This window comes from Lathyrus oleraceus, chromosome 5 (genome assembly GCF_024323335.1).
Source record: "Lathyrus oleraceus cultivar Zhongwan6 chromosome 5, CAAS_Psat_ZW6_1.0, whole genome shotgun sequence".
Lineage (NCBI taxonomy): Eukaryota > Viridiplantae > Streptophyta > Magnoliopsida > Fabales > Fabaceae > Lathyrus > Lathyrus oleraceus.
Genome location: NC_066583.1, coordinates 261,131,859 through 261,150,207, shown reverse-complemented (window position 1 = coordinate 261,150,207; position 18,349 = coordinate 261,131,859).

The following is an 18,349-nucleotide window of genomic DNA, read 5'->3' as shown; positions in this document are numbered from 1 at the left end:
ACACAACCTATTGTCTGGATGTCAAACTGAATGTTATGACATTCATTCCTGACAGCAGATACTGACTTATAGGCCAGTTAGTTTTTCTGGTATAGTTCAGTATTTATTACAGCTCAGTATTTCTTTCAGACTGGTTTTCAGGAGAATAACAGAGTTAGCATATGGCCTATGTTCTGGACGTTAAACTGAATGTTGTGACATTCATTCCTGACAGCATATGCTAAAGTGAAACTAACAGAAGAGCTAAATTCAAGAGCCCTAACAAATAGCCTATTTGTTAGCACCCTAATATGTGGAAATTAGGTTAACTTGTCTAACCTTAATTTTAGGAAATACAAGTACAAGGCCCAAATCCAGTTGGGTGTTTAGTTTATAAATAGCAGATTGTAACCTAGGTTTTGCAAGCCTCAAAGAATGTAAAATTAGGGGTGTGTGTGCGGTAAACCTCCCAACCTGTGGGAAGGTTACCATGTGTTTCTCAGTGCTCGAAAGCATGAGATTATTTGTAACTCAAAGCCTGTAGGTAAGAGTTTGTTATGGTCTTGAACGAAGTTGTGAAGCAAGTTCAAGTTGTTTAGCATTACATTGTAATTGTAGTGATAGGAATGGAAACTGGAGGTTTCTATTTAGGAGTTCCTAGGTATAGATTGCATTGGGTAGGGATTAAGTGAAGAGTTGTAAACGGGGGAGTTTAACTCTGAATTAATACTGCTGATAGTGGATCTTCTTCTTGGCTTGGTATGCCCCCAGAGTAGGTGATGTTGCACCGAACTGGGTTAACAATTACTTGTGTTTTTACCTTCTGCAGGTTATAATTCTGTCTGTTATAAAATAAGGTCAACCTGTAATGCTGTAACAGGTGATGTTCAAATCAATGTTGAGACATCATGCTGATAACTGTGCAGGCTCAACAGAAGTAAGTGCTATGTTTGATCTTTGTTGTGTCTTTGTACCAGATGGACAGCACTGGGTGTTCTTCCATTCTATGGTGATATAGTAGCAGATGTCGTGACATCTGTGAATGTGTGCATATTAGTACTGGGTTTTAATTTGTATAATTGTCTTGATGTATTAGTAACACTAACCATTAACCATTAACATTTACTTCTTGCTCTTTACATTTATGCAATTTATTATTCTTGTACATATTATTCATTTGCTTTTTCCTTTGCTCATTTGAGCACATGTTTATGCTAATGTAATTTGTCTTTTGCTCACTTGAGCACATAATTGTGTATATACTTTTGTGCTTGTGTTTTGTTTGATTGTTGTGAACCAAATTGATAACACGAAATTATATCACATTTTAAGACTTAACTTAATTAGATTATATTACCATTTACTTTAATTTATCCCATTTTATCAGATATTATGCAGTATTTCTTTTCTATTTACATCAGGTATCCATTTTGAAGCAAAAGTGAAAAAGGGAAGAAAAGGAGGTGTAAAAAGCAATAAAAAGGAAACAAATAACCAAGACCAAGCCCAGCCCAAAAGAAAGCGCACGTTGCCCCTGTGACGGGCGTCACAAGGAGTGTGACGAGCGTCACACTAAAAGCACTCCTGTGACGAGCGTCACACATGGTGTGACGAACGTCACACCAGTCCTCTATATTTTTGGCGCAAGGAACTCAACTGACCACGTTGAAGCCTACTTCCACGCACGCTTAACCCTCGGAACGAGACCACGCACACGGAAACCCTTGAAAAGTAGTTACACCAGCAGCTGTATAAATAGCAGCTAATTGGGAACTTTCAAACACACAGTTTTTGCACGCTCAGTTTTGCGGAAGCTCTGCCAAATTTATTTTTCACGCCTTTGCTTATTTTTCTTCCTTTCCAACATTGTTCATTTTATTTATTTCTTTTGCAAGTTTTACTTTCTCTTTTCCCCTTGCAATTTATCTTCCCCGTTTTTAGCTTTTAGATATTTTTCGCGTAGTAGTTTCTACACCGGAAACTACTGTGCAACTTTATACCGGATTTAACCTTACGTTATATTCCAGTTTTATTTCCTTGATTTAATTTACTGTTTAATTGAAGAATCCAAGAACAAATCCTACCGGCTTGTGGTGGAGTGTTCAAGACCATTGTATTACGCATTCAGGTTCTTTAATCGTTATTTAATTTTTAATGTTTTATTCTATTGTTTATTCATATTGCCTGCCTGGAATGAGTCTGTTTATGCATGATATAAATTCTTATTTATTTAGCATGTCTGGCTAATTTGCCTAGGTATCGGTATGTAAAGTAAGCAGAAAAAGGGGTCGAGACTGAGTCGGTCTATCTAAACTTAAAATTAGAATCAATCTTTTTACGGTCTCAACTTACAGGTTTAATAACAAGATTTTTTACAAAAAGTAAAGAACATAAAGAAGTTAAAACCAACAGAGCGAGAGTTTGAGGTTTTGACTGGACAGTGTGAGTTAGGCATTAATTCTAGATCAGGGCGAGAGCAAGTTTTAGAGTCAATTAAATTCTGACCTTTTCCAAAAAGTATTTTTAAAGATCGAATGTGAGGACGAGAGTTAAGCATTTGGATTTAATCATATAACCTAAGTCAACAGAGCGAGAGTTTGAGATAAGGGTGTTTAAAACGGTCAGTATTTTCTTAAAAAGAGTTTCTGCAACTTTATTGCTTTCAAAATATGGTTTTTGACTTAATTATAAGTGACAGCAACATTAATATAAAATCATGGTTTATTCAACAGAGCGAGAGTTTGAGATAAAACCTTTAACCAATAAAGTTAACTGAAACGATTTATTTTAAAAACCTGGAAACCGACAAAGACTTGATTCCCTAGTTTTGACGAACTACATACCGATATCCGTTTTATTGATATTTAATCTAGATATTAGTTTAGCTCTTAGTTTTTCCCCAAACAATCAAACATTTTCACCTTAGATTTACGTAGTAACTTTAGATAACGGTATATCGATTCATAAGTCCCTGTGGGATCGATATCTTTTAAAACTACGCGATAGAACTGTGCACTTGCAGTTTGTATCCCATTCTCGACTCACACAGTCGAGCGATCACAAATGCAAAAATGGACAAAAAGGACTTAGACTTTAGGACTTTCCCTATGCAAAATTGGAATCAAAGAGCAACTAGTCATTGGGCCTTTAGAGTGCTATAAAAGTCAAAGAGCAACTAGGCATTGGGCCTTTAGAATGCTATAAATGTTGAAGAGAACTTTGAAAGGACCAATTTCTAAACTCCTTCTTGTCTATTCTTTGTTTGCTTTATAGAACTTTTTGATGTATGAGTTCTTGTGCTAGGAATCCCAACATTGAGCCTAAGTGAAGAACCATTGTCATGAGCTTCTAAAGAGAGAGATCTAAGAGCCATTGGGGATCTTCTAAGAGCTTACTTGATTGATTGCTTGAGTTTTACACTTATTTGCTTAATTATTCCAAAGGATGGGAGCTACTTGGATCATCAATATGATCTCAAGAAGGGAACTCCATTTGTGGTCTTATTTCTTTCCCTCCATCTCTTGTATGATTAGGACTTTAGCCATTCTTCTTCTTCCCTCCTCTCTAACCCAAGCCAAAAGTTTTGTGCAAACATTAACACTTCTTTTCAAACATTAGAAACCTAAGCATTATGCTTTTGGTTTTCAAACTTTCTTTTCATAACACTTACTTTGAATTGAATCTTTAAGTCAACTTTGACCATATTTTGTAAATACTTTTCATTGGTAAATATAACCCATTCAAATGCTTTTTGTGGTTTCAAGGGCCACATTCTTATCAAATACTTTTCATAACTTTTAGCTATTAGGTTTGAGTTATCCTTGAGGTAGATGTAATGCTCACCTATATCCTTAGTGATGGACAATGAGTCTTCCATGCTTATTATAGGGTTAACCCCTCACTAGAATGTTGAAGTTATCCTCACATGGTGGATTTGTGGTTTTAGGTTGAGTTTTCTCCCTTGGATAACAAAAGACCTTAAGGCTTTTGGACCAATCAATTCACCAACTTGTTTTGAGATTTTTACCCCAAACTACGAGGTTTTGATCCTAATCTTTTTTAAGATGGTACGTAGGCAATGGGTTTATCCATTCAAACACAAAATTGTAAATAACTTGTATATTCTCTTCTCATCTCCCCAATCATGTCTGCACAAACAAATTTTCACAAAAATACCAACCTTACAACAAGTGTGAAAAGGGCTCCCTAGGAGTACCTAGGATGTTTTGGGTGCTTAACACCTTCCCATTTCATAACCAACCCCCTTACCCCGATCTCTGACATTTTTATTAGTTTTTGATTCGATAAAACTTCTCGGTTTTTGTTCGCTTTCTAACCTTTTCTTTGGATAAATAGAAGTGCGGTGGCGACTCGACTTGTATGGTTTACTTTTGATTTAGTCAATAAATCTAAAGGTAACGAATACCCCGCTACATGCTTCATCAATATGAAGAGTCTCATTCATTTTTAGAGATACTGCTTTAGTATCCTTGAAGAGTCTTAGATACCATTGAGGTATCATTCCCTTGTCAGAATATCTCGATTATATCATATGGGATACTGCTTCATTGATACCTAGAGAATCTCATGCGTTCAAATCAAGACGCTGCTCTGCTAATGCTCAGAAAGTCTTAGGTACAGTTGAGGTATCATTCCATTGTTGAAAAATCTCAGTTGTGATATCTAAGATATTGTTCTGATGATTCCCAAAGAGTATTGACTGTTTCATTTTACCTTCTAATAACTTTTCTTACTGTATTTCTCACTGCATTTTGTTTCTGCATTTCTTCCTTGCATTTCAAAGGACAAAATTTGGGTCTTTTTGTATTTAATTACCTTCCACTATGAATGTATGAAGATTGTTGTCATTCTTACCTTCTAGTTCAAGATAATGAAATAGGGGCAGCTGTCATACCCCAATTCTGTCCGGGCATTTTAAAATTTTCATAAATTCAATTTCATTTTTAATTTGCATCAGTATGTATAGAATAACACGCATTTCATCATGAATAACACATAAAATATCAGTCGGAATAAATTCTTGAAAATACAGACAATTCGGTTATATCGTTTCTCAAGAACATGCAAAATCAACGGGTAAAAAGTTTCAAATTTAAAATTGCAGACGCCAGTATTATTAACCTACGGTTCATGTAGTTTAAACTGGTGTGCCCGTTATATTTTTCAGCGACTGTTTCGGTTGCATTTTCACCCACCTGAGCCTTTTAACTGGTGAAAATTTATTTCGGAATTAAAAGAAACGTTATATTTTTTCAATAAGTATATTTTGTGCTGATCATTTTAGTACATCCGATTTAATTTTTCGAGCAAATTTTTGCCCGACTTTTATTCATTGTTAGTCATTTTAATTTTATTCTTTCGTAAAAATATTCAGTTTGAATAAATAGGAATTTCCACATTTTCATTTCACTTTTATCATACTTATTCAGGAAGTTGTGATTTTTTATTTGAATTGATTGATTTAATCGATTTTAATAAGTGAACCATTTTTCTTATCCATATCCATATTAATATCCAAAACCATTCAATCATCCATTTTAAAAAAAAAATCCAATTTTAACCCATATCCATCTTTTTAATCCATTTAGTGAATTCATAACCAATTATTCAAATATCTCAAACCACCACCGTTTTTATCAAATTTAATGAGGTACATTTGCATTTACAATAAGGAATGAAGAGAAAAAATGAAAAGAACAGAAGCTACACAAGCTAGTACACCAAGCCAATAGTGAAAGCAAATAAACTAAGTTACAATTGGAATGCAAAAAGCTGATGCCAAAACGCGGCTAGCTTCTAAACTGCAACATCGCCGCCACCTATCCCCTCACCCACTCATAATTCTCACGTTTTCCTTTACCTACACACTACCCCCTACAGACGTCTCCCTCTCACATTTCCCACTCCTTTTTTTCTCTCTCACCTCACATTTCCCTCACTCTACACGCCACCTATCACCATTAAATGACACAACCCACTCACAAATGCCTCCTCTCTCCACCACCTCTCTGCTGCGAAAAAGAAAACAAAAAAAAATAAAAAAGATTACTGTTTCCTTTTCTTCATTTCCCATCTCCACTGCACCTTCCGCTCTTCACCTTGTAAAACCCTCCCAATTTCATCTCCAACCTTTGACCTTCCAACTTATAGATCCACAAATCACTGCCGTCGCACAACCGTCATCCGTTGTTCCCCCCTTTACCAACAACCGCTGACAACCTTCCCACAACAAAATCTCCATCGCTGACGGCTATTACCCAAAACCACCTCCAAACAAATTTTCCTTTCACACACAAAATCGTTCATCGCGTTCTTCTTCTCCATAAAATCTCATCCACTTCTCTTTTCGTCGCCGACTTAACGTCGTGAATCCATCGTCGGCAACCATCACTCACTTTCAATCGCTCTTCCCCTAATTCACCGTTCCCAAACCCCTCCAAGTTATGGGAGTCCCATCTTTTTACCGGTGGCTCGCCGACCCTTACCCACTCTCGATCGTCGATGTAGTCGAAGAGGAACCAACTGTCACCGACGACGGTGTTCCTTTACCTATTGACGCGTCCACGCCAAATCCCAATGGAGTGAAGTTCGACAACTTGTACTTAGACATGAACGACATCATTCATCTTTGTTTTCACCCTGGTACTAAATTTATGGCAGCTCTGTCAATGGCTCTTCAGTCTTATTTACAGACTAGATTGAACCTCAACCCTGCCTGAAAAAATATAAAGGATGCCCTTTCTCTAAATATTTATTTAGGGGCTGCACTGGGTGATTAATTATTTGAAGGTTATACTTTCTGATTCAAATGTTCCTGGTGAGGGAGAACATAAAATAATGGAATACATCTGGTTACAACGTAATGTTCATGGTTTCAATCCGAATACTCACCATTGTTTGTATAGTTTGGATGTTAATTTGATTATGCTCTCCTTAGCTACTCATGAGGTTCACTTTTCAATATTGAGGGAGGTAATTACTTTACCTGGACAATAGGACAAGTGTTTTGTGTGTGGCCAAGTTGTCCATTATGCAGCTGATTGTCACGGTAAGCCAGAAACCCGCCGCAGCAACCCACAACGACAGTTTCACTCTTCCAAGCCAACACAGTGAAAACTACCGCTGTGGCCATCGGGAATCCGTCATGAAACACTTTCATCATGAAACCTCTCCGTGTTGGATTCACTACCAAGCCACCCTTCGACGGTTTGTCTTTCTCACCTTGGTTTTATCATTTTGCTTTACGTTTCTTCGCATGCTTACAAGGGAGAATATATGGAATGTGCCTGCTATGATTTATATTATTGTTGCTTTTGTTAATTTCACTGAGAGAGAGAGAGAGAGAGAGAGAGAGAATACTTTCGTTTCACCTTATGTGCATTCAATGTTGGTTTTACTATTTATTTTCAATAAGCCTTACATCTCCAAATGTGTTTGCTCCTGGATAATTCTAAAAAAAAATTGAAAAAAATGGCTTAAGACAAACCCAAATGGGGTGCTGCCCATTGTTCCAAATTTACCTGTTTTTATTTATTTTTATTTGTTTTCTTACTATAATTAATTATATCTAATTTAGGCTATGGTCATTAACTTTAGGCCCATTTACCGTTGTGCACCTCCCTTGGGTAGTATTTATATGTGGATACTGTAAATAATTTATGTGGTTTCCTATTGGATTTTTATGGCAAATACATCGGACTTTGAGTCACGGGTTCAACAATGTTATGCCATTATGCCGCCAAACTTTCAAATAAATTAATAGAGTATTTCACTATGTTATGATTTTGCGGATGACATTGATCATGTTGTCAATTCGCACAAACCGGTTTTGAGCACAACGATTCAATCCAATTGAATAAATCGACATCGTCACCTATCTTTTTTAATTACAATTAAAATTAATTAATTAAATTTTGATTAGTTAGTTAATTTGGATTAGTTAATTTTAATTTAACTTAGTTATTTGATTTAATTCAATAATTTTGATAATTAACTTTAATTAGTTCAATTAATCGACCTAACCGAATTTTCATAAATTAACTTTGAGGATTCAATGATGATCAATTTATTCCACTATCATTTCCAAAACCATTCCCGTTCCATCAATCCAAACCATTTTTTTTTAAAAAGGCAAATCAAACAATTCTCGATTCAAAGTCGAGCCCATTTTCAAAACACCTTTGTAAGTCGATCGCTTTTAAAAGCATCACCATCAACCTCACATGGCTTACTCTTGGGCCTTCTTACAATGAGACCTATTCGGTTTTAATTAATCGATTAGATGAATTATTCACTAAGTAAATTCGATTCATTCACAAATTACAAAATTTTAAACCTCGATCCGACATCGATATTCTTTATAAAAGTTAAATTAAAATAACTAATCACAATTAAATACTATTTCATTCAGGAACGAAAAAGGAGATGGTTTTGAGTTTTCAACTCCTCTCCTCGATTATTTAAACACGAACTCTTTTACTCGATTAATCGAATAATCATCATTTCTAATCCATTTAAGGACAAATACATCAAATTCTTTTACAATAAGAAATAAAAAGGGAGATGACTTTGAGTCTTCAATTTTTCTCCTCGACTATTTGAGTACAAGTTCTCTTACTTGGTTAGTCAAATAATTGTCGTTCCTCTACAAACCTCCAAACCCCGATTAAATCAAAATATTTTCATAGTAAGCTAAATGAAAAGGGAGTTGACTTTGAGTTTTCAACTTCACTCCTCAATTGGTCGAATACGAGTTCTCTTACTCGGCCAGTCGAACAATTGTCATTTTTTCGCAAACATACAACTTAATCAAATCATTTTCTTAACAAACTATACGAAAAAGGAGATGCTTTTGAGTTTTCAACTCCTCTTCTCAAATGCTTGGATATGAGTTGTCTTACTCAGTCATTCAAGTACTTGTCGTTCATTCTAAAATACGTCAACCATATACAACCTTATTTTCATAAATATTCAGATGAAACAGAAAACGGTCTAGAGTCTTCTATTCCTTTTCCCGATTATTAGGATACGAGTTTTCTTACTCGATTATCCGAGTATTCGTCATCCGTTCAAAACACCTTAACTATTATGAAATCCTTTCTATAATTTAGGGTGAAAAAGAAAGTGGTCTAGAGTCTTCTACTCCCTTTCCCGACTGTTAGGATACGAGTTATCTTACTCGACTATCCAAGTGATCGTCATCCAACCAAAATCATCTCAACCAATCAAAACATCCAACATATTAATCCAACTTGTCACCTCCGTGTGACCTAAACTCTTTTCAAAAAGAACACCATTTAATCCTTTCTAATGCGCATAACAAACCAGTGCTTAAGCCTCCGCCGAGAGTAGACAAGCCAACGTTTAGCCTTTAGGATATGATCTAAACAGTTAAAAAACACCAACCAACCGTAGTTCCCCGAACTACGAATGCTCTGATTTCCTTATTGCACCATAAGGATACGTAGGCAGGAGATTGATGTATCTTCGCGAGCACACTAATAAAAAACCTCCCCTTTCTCCTTTCTGAGGTTCTCATCCATTTCTATATTTTATAACCCAAAGATAACAAACAAACATGAATTAACACTCGAAACACAAATTAGAACTAAAAGGTTCCTGTTGAGTACAACGGACGTGAGGGGTGCTAATACCTTCCCTATGCGTAATCAACTCCCAAACCCGAATATGGTTGCGACGACCATTATTCCATTTCCTAAAGGTTTTATCGATATTTTCGTATCCCTTCATTGGGATAAATAAAGTTCGGCGGTGACTCTGTTCATACATAATTTTTTTCCGCGACCATCACGAGGAATCGTATTTTTCGAGATGCGACAGTAGCAAAGTTGTATTTCGTTGGAAAATCAGTTAAATTTTTGTTGCCATTTACTTGCTTTCTTTCTCTGTAATCTCCTCTTAGAGGGGTTTACATCTTCATGAACCCCATGTATGAGTTATTCTTCTCATCAAATAAATTTGTTCAGTTGAACATTGCTTTACCAATTATTTCTGTTTTTCTGCTTTATGTCACTTTTATTTTATATAAGATAAAAACATTAAAACAGTGGAAACAACAAAGCTTTTGAAAACTTTAATTTGTTTTGATTTTGAAAGTATAAAAAGAATGCTTGTTGGTTTACAACAATGCATCTGGTTCACAAGACGTGGGACATTTCATGGATCATTGTAATCTAAAGCAAGTTTGAAATGGATTTTCTTCAAGAAGCAAGAAGTCGTCATCGAAGCCCGCTTGGCGACAAAACTATTCAAGGACAATGACATCGAGGAAACAGAGATTGATGCCCAAAAAAATGCATGAACTAGTATATACATGCATTCATTTTCTTCTTGGATATCAGTACAAAACAAGTCATGCATAAACCTCAGTCGGGTTTGACAACCTCTTAAGAAAGTTCAGTGTAATCCTTAGCAAACCAAGATGCAGGGGGTGTTCTCAAGAGTAGAACAATTCTCTTCTTCAGCATTACAGTGCTTTCAGAATACAATCATTGTTGGTAATGATTCTTAAGATGAGTTTCTTCCCCAGCAAGGTGATTGATTTTCTTCCGTTGGAACTCTGGTGTAAACAGAATTTCTGCTTGGTTTCCCCAATAGATATTTCCCTACAGATTTTCCCGTGTATTTTATTTTCTCCAGCAAAATTTCATAAACTCCCCAAGCGAGTTTCATACCAGTAGGATTCCTTAAGAAATGGATCTCCAACAACTTTATCTTCAACAAATCTCTTTGAAGTAGCGGTCTAAGATGGACATCTCTTCGCAAGTTAGCAATCTCCCTAGTGAGTCTAATGGATAAGAGTTTTGTGATAGACAAGATCTACTGAGTGTTTCTCAGTATATCTCTGACGAGTCTCTTGTGCGTTTATTTCCCAGAGAATATCTTGTGTTCCCTAATAGATTACTTCAGTTAATCCCTGACAGAGCAAGTTGTCCTTACTGATCTACTCTCTGAAGAAGCATTGGATTGGATCATTCGCTTTGATAATTGAAATTAACGCTAAGCCTTTTGGATATCATTAACCTTTCATCCCCAACAAGTCTCCAGGATATTCTTATTCCCCAAAAGAGTCTTCTATCAGCCAAGAGCAACTGAATATGCGGTTATTCCCCAAAGGAAGTATTTTGTTTATTTTCCAACAATTTGCATCAACTAAGAGTAGTTGAATGCATTAGTTTCAGCCAAGAGCAGTTGAATACTATTTTATTTTCCAGCAGTTTGCATCAACCAAGAGCAGTTGAATGCATTAGTTTCAGCCAAGAGCAGCTTAATACTATTTTATTTTCCAGCAGTTTTCTTCAACCAAGAGAAGTTGAGTGCATTAGTTTCAGCCAAGAGCAGCTGAATACTATTTTATTTTCCAGCAGTTTGCATCAACCAAGCGCAGTTGAATGCATTAGTTTCAGCCAAGAGCAGCTGAATACTATTTTATTTTCCAACAGTTTTCTTCAACCAAGAGAAGTTGAGTGCATTAGTTTCAGCCATGAGCAGCTGAATACTATTTTATTTTCCAACAGTTTGCTTCAACCAAGAGCAGTTGAATGCATTAGTTTCAGCCAAGAGCAGCTGAATACTATTTTATTTTCCAGTAGTTTGCATCAACCAAGAGCAGTTGAATGTATTAGTTTCACCCAAAAGCAGCTGAATACTATTTTATTTTCCAGTAGATTGCATCAACCAAGAGCAGTTGAATGCATTAGTTTCAACCAAGAGCAGCTGAATACTATTTTATTTTCCAGCAATTTGCTTCAACCAAGAGCGGTTGAATGCATTAGTTTCAGTCAATAGCAGTTGAATACTATTTTATTTTAAGCAATTTGCTTCAACCGAGAGCAGTTGAATGCAATAGTTTCAGCCAAGAGCAGCTGAACACCATTTTATTTTACTTTATTTGCTTCAGCCAAGAGCAGTTGAATGCAATTTGTTTCAGCCAAGAGTTGCTGGATATGATATCTTTAGCCAAGAGAAGTTGAATATGATCATTTATTTCCAGGGGTATCTACCTTCAGCAAAGAATGTTTGAGGACCAGTCAAGCATGTTACTTTATAACAGATTCATCCCTGGAGATCTACCGTTAGTCAAGAGCAACTGAACATAATTCTCTCATCCCTAGTCATTTGCATATCATCTGAGAAATCAAGAGCGTTTCTCAGTATATTTACATTCATGATTAAGAAATCAAGAGTATTTCTTAATTCATCTACATACCATATGAGAAATCAAGAGCATTTCTCATTTCATTTACATTCATGGTTAAGAAATCAAAAGTATTTCTTAACACATTTGCATATCATATGAGAAATCAAGAGCATTTCTCAATTCATTTACATTCGTGATTAAGGAATCAAGAGTATTTCTTAATTCATCTGCATTCATGATTAAGATACCCAGAGTATTTCTTAACACATGCATTTTTTATTTACATTCATGATTAAGAAATCAAAAGTATTTCTTAATTCACACCATTTCATATTTAAGAAGACAATAGTACTTCTTAACATGCATAACATTTTAGAAATCAAGAGTATTTCTCATTTCATTTACATTCATGATTAAGAAATCAATAATATTTCTTAACTCATACATATTTTTGTATTCTCATGATTAAGAAATCAAGAGTATTTCTTAACTCATACACATTTCATTTTCACGATTAAGAAATCAAGAGCATTTCTTAACTCATATGCATATCATATGAGAAATCAAGAGTATTTCTCAGTTCATTAGCATTCATGATTAAGAAATCAAGAGTATTTCTTAATTCATACCATTTCATCTTTAAGGGGTCAAGAGTACTTCTTAACCGGCACAACATCTAAGTAATCAAAAGTATTTTTTAGTACATTTACATTCATGATCAAGAAATCAAGAGTATTTATTAACTCAGACTCATTTGCATTCTCATAATTAAGAAATCAAGAGTATTTCTTAACTCATACCATTTCATATTTAAGAAGTCGAGTATACTTCTTAACCTGCACAACATATAAGAAATCAAGAGCATTTCTCATATCATTTATCATCCGATGATTAAGAAATCAAGAGTACTTCTTAATTCATCTGCATTTTTACTCATCCATATGATGATTAAGAGATCAAGCGTATTTTTTTAATCCATTCATATCTAAGGAGTCAAGACTACTTCTTAGCATCCATATCATTTGTCTTTCATACAGTTGAGAAATCGAGAGTATTTCTCAATTCATCCGCATTCATTTTTAAGGAGTCAAGAATACTTCTTAACCTTTATTATATCCATATCACCCGACGATTAGGAAATTAATGAAGGAGAATAGCCATCCAAGGCGCAGCGGAATATAAAAATTTCTCCTCTAATGATCCTTACGAATGAGCATGATCAGTGATAGAATCGTTACCTCTTGTGGAGATTCAAACCTTTGGTGCAGATCTCTGACAATGATCAACCTTTGATACAGATCCACGGGGCGATCACGAACGTTGAACGATGACAACGTCTCTACTCAGTCCACACGAACGGATTCCTTCAATCGCAGTGCTAGCTGTTTGTGAGTGAAGGCTTTGAGTGAGAGAGAGAGATACGAAATTCCAACTCTTCAGTTGTGTTGTCTGGAGTGTCTGGAGTGTGAATGCTTCTACCCAAGGGGTTCTATTTATAGAACCACTTGTGTGGGCTTCAAGCCAAAAAGCCCACTTAAGTGCATTTTGGCCCATATCTCAGAATATGCCAAAATCACTTAAGTATTTGGTACTTTACCATATTTCGTATTCTTCTTAAGTACACCGTACCTTACGATGTTCCTTAATTATTCTATCTCTCATCAATCCGTCCTTTGTGTGTGACCCTATAGGTTTTCGCGGCGTTGGCAATTATATTAAATCATGCATTTAACATAATAAACAGTGAGCGGTATCTAGCAACACATCACTGCTACCCAAGTCACGAAAATGTCATGTGATCTGACAAAACCTCCTGTGATAATAATTATGTGTATAATTACCCCTTTGCCCTTATGTCTATATTGAACACAAGGTATAGACCATGTCACCCTTGTCCAGTTCAATATTGGGCCCATAGACATTTATCCTGTTAAGCAGGATTGGCAAATTCCATCTAGGACACTCATGTCCCTCAGCATGCTTCGTGGAGTACCTATCAACTGCCTTTATGGTTATCCAGTTACGGACAACGTTGGATCAGCAATAAAGCACTCGACTCTACATCTAGGATCCATAGTGGTTTCAGGTCGAAGAGTGGTATACACTATTATCACCATGAGAATAACTTATGACACTTTGCATAACTTTCTATATAGTATTCTCATAGCGGGTCAATCCAGTATGAATATTACTCTTAATATTCATACCTATGTTTAAGACTTGATAACTCTTTATCCATGATCCATGAGACGTGATCATCAGTCTACAAACATAATAGTCTCCATGCTTTAATGTTATCCCATTTCATAATAAAGCTTGACTACGGACATTTTAAGAATAGTGTCCTTATGTTTAATGTGATCTCATGATTAAGTCATACTTGATACATTAAATGGACTATCTATTCCAGGGACTTTATTAAACAAACATAATAAAGAAAAATGCCTTTTTATTATTAATAAATAATTCGATACAAGTACCAAAAGTATTGGCCTCTAGGGCTTACACCAACAATTAAGAGTATTTCCTAAATCTCGTTTTCATTCATTCACATTACCATTTGTTGATTAAGAAATCCAGAGTATTTTTTCATCCCTGTGCATTCATTCATAACCACAAACATAGCATAGAAGGGAAAATTTTGGGTCTGTTTTTGGTATTTAAACTATCTTTCACCATGAGGATTTAAAGACAAGAGTTCTTCATATCCTCTAGTTAAAGATGTTTAAATAGGGGCAGCTGTCATACCCTAAATTTTACCCTGAGTTTTCACTCGCATTAGCATAGCATAAATCGATCCATTTTGTCGTGCATTTTTATCAGTTGAAAAGCATTCATCAGGGTTCAGATAAAAAGTCAGGAGCTCTGACATTTTATTTGGTCTTGATGACATTTATTGAGTCATTTGTTGATTAAGAAGTCAAAAGATTTGATTTCTCAATCTCAATGCATCGTTCGTTCCATTATATCGTGTTTTCATAAGTTCAGAGGGTGACAATCAAGAGTATTATCGTTATCTAAATCTTTGTAGATCTTGATTGTGATGGAGAATCCAAAGTAAATGGTCAAAGGGTGATTCATTTGCATCTGATTATCCATTCACGTTTATTCAGTCAACAATTCAGTGAATTCACATGACATTTTAATTTTTATACTTGTCACAACATGTATTTAGTTTCGTATAGCACGTAAAATGACGTTCGAAATGATTTTTTCGAATTTACAGACAGATCGGTCGAATCGTTTCTCAGCTGTTCGTCGAACTAAAAGATGAAAAAATTCAAAATTGAGCTTTCAGATGTCAGTTTTCTTAATCTACGTTCCGCGTAGTTTAACCTGGTGTGCTCGTTTTCATTTTTTGACTACTTTTTGGTCGTGTTTTTATCCGCCTGAGCCTTTTTACTGATCGATTTTTATTTCAAAATTTGATCGAAACATGTATGTTTCCGAGAAGTGTATTTCGCGCCGATCATTTTGGCGTATTTAATTTATTTTTTTGGGCACATTTGCGCCCTGTTTTTATTTATTTTTATCTATTTATTTATTTATTTATTTATTTTCCTTTTTCTCAATGTGTTCATGTTAATTAATTAAAATTGTTCATGTTTTTGTTTTTATTTTTGATAGTTTAACTTTGTTTAAATTAATTTGTATCAATCATTAATCATTATTTAATTTTCATTTGTTTTCATGTTTTAAATTAATTCTATTTATTTAGCATAATTTATCACTAATCTTTAAATTAAACTTATTATAAGTTATATATATATATATATATATATATATATATATATATATATATATATATATATATATATATATATATATATATATATATATATATATATATATATATATATATATATATATATATAAATTAATCGTATGTAAGTGGGAAATTTCTCAACCACAAGAAGAAGGCCACGCGGCCAGCTTTCATCCATGGAAGTAAAAAATGTTTTTTTTGGCTTCCTTGAAAGATCCAAACAATGACTTGTAGAAACACACAACTTGCACTCTCACACATTTTTCTATCTCGGCGCATGCTTGTAGGGGAGTAAGAAAGTGATTTTTCTTCTTATGTTTTTCTTCCTCTAAAACTCTTTAATACTCATTTTCTACACAAACACTTTCATTCATAAAAAGAAAACAAAATATCTCTTCTACATCACTACAAACTAATCATCAATATTCTTCCTCTCTTCTTCTCCCACCACTACCTCTAAAACTCCATAAACACCATAACACATTTACACAACCACCAAACACCGAAAAATGGACCTTCAACACCACTCGCCGAAACACACATCAAAATCTTGCATCGTCGGTCACGACTGCGTCTCCCTCCTAAACGCATAGACTCGCATCCTCTGAGCTCCCTACAACCGCGAACACCACCGCTGGACGTACATAATCGGAACTGCATCACCGTTCGATGGTTACTATCTCATCTTCTTTTTACCATTAAACTCTACTCATGTTTTAATATTTTTTTGAGAGGCATGAGAGAGTTTTGTTCACAAGATTCTTTTTTAATCTTAAAATATTTGCCTTTTTTTATGTGTGAAGTAAGAAATGAAAAGATGAAAAATAGTGATGGAGAAGGTTGTGTTTACTGTATTTTTTCTCTCTCTCATTTCCCCTACTTTGTGATGTTTACATGAGTTTTCTTTGTTTTTTCTTTGATTGAATATTAAATGCTAAATATGAGAGATAGAAACATTTACATCTATTTTCTTTTGCCTAGCCACATGTTTATTTCTTATTGGATCATGGATGATAGAAGAAAAGAGGTCAAAATCTTTCCCTCTTAATGTTGGGTTGGTCGATTAGAAGAGGAGGAGTTTTTTATATTTATTATCATTACTATTATAATTATATTATTATTATTATTATTATTATTTACTATTATTATTATTTACTATTATTATGTTCTTATACTCATTATTTTTATTGTTATTAACATTTATATATTATTATTATTAATTATTATTATTTTTATTGATTATTGTTGTTATAATTATTAATATCATTATTTTTATTATAATTATTATTATTGCTATGTTTATTATGAGTATTATTATTGTTATGTTTATTATTATTATTGATTATATTTGTTTATTAATTATTATTATTATTATTTATTTATTTTATTTTATTTTTGTTGATTATTTTTTTATTATTACTGTTTTATTATTACTATTATATTTATTCATTGATTAATTAATTGCTTGTTTTTAATTATTAAAAAAATTGATTTATTTGATCATTTTTTTTCATAGATGCGTAGCAATTTTGAAGTTAAAAATTCAATTTAACTTCAGAAATTGCTTAAGCGCATAGAGTTTTGTTGAACGACCTCGAATATGGTGATTCCTACATGAATCGCTTTACGATTGCTTAAAATATCGCTAAATTTCTTTTACTTTAATTTTTTATTTTTACTACGAGTCCCCTGGCTTTCTCTTGGGCCTTCTTACAACGAGATTCTTTATTTTACAACTGTCTTTTGAACTTGTACTGTTTAAATTACTGTGTTATATCCCCATTTGACAAACTGTACCCCTATTCCCAAAAATGTGTAATAAATTTTACTGCTTTCATTTATTTTTATTGTATTAGTTGATTATTAATTCCAAGATTAAAATCAACCTTTTTTTAGAAAAGAGCAAAAACAAACACTCGATCCAACATCGAGTCTTTTGTCCGAAATCAAATCGAAATTGATTACAAAGTCAAATATGCCCCCGCTACATCCAAACTATTTTCATAAAGTCAACTTCAGACGCTTGATCCAATGTCAAGTCGTCCCCCCTATTTTCAAAAGCTTTTCACAATAGAGATGGAAGAAATTGATTAAGTCTAGACTTTCTCTGTTTCGGATGTTAGGATACTGCTGTAGAGCTAAATGTTCAAATATTCGTCTTCCATATTAAAATACAATAATTACTAGAATTAGGTCATTTCTCTTATAGAAGAAAAAAATTGATTGGGTATCGACCTTCTCTTTCTTGATTATTTGGATACTGTTGTAGAGCTCTATGTCTGATTAATCGTCTTCCATCAATGAACTTTGACCTAATTTGCCACACATTTTCATAACAAACTTTTGGATGAAAAGAGAGTGATTGGGCTTAGGCCTCTTCCTTTTCGGACATTTGAGATTGCAGTATAGTTCCCTGCTTGGAT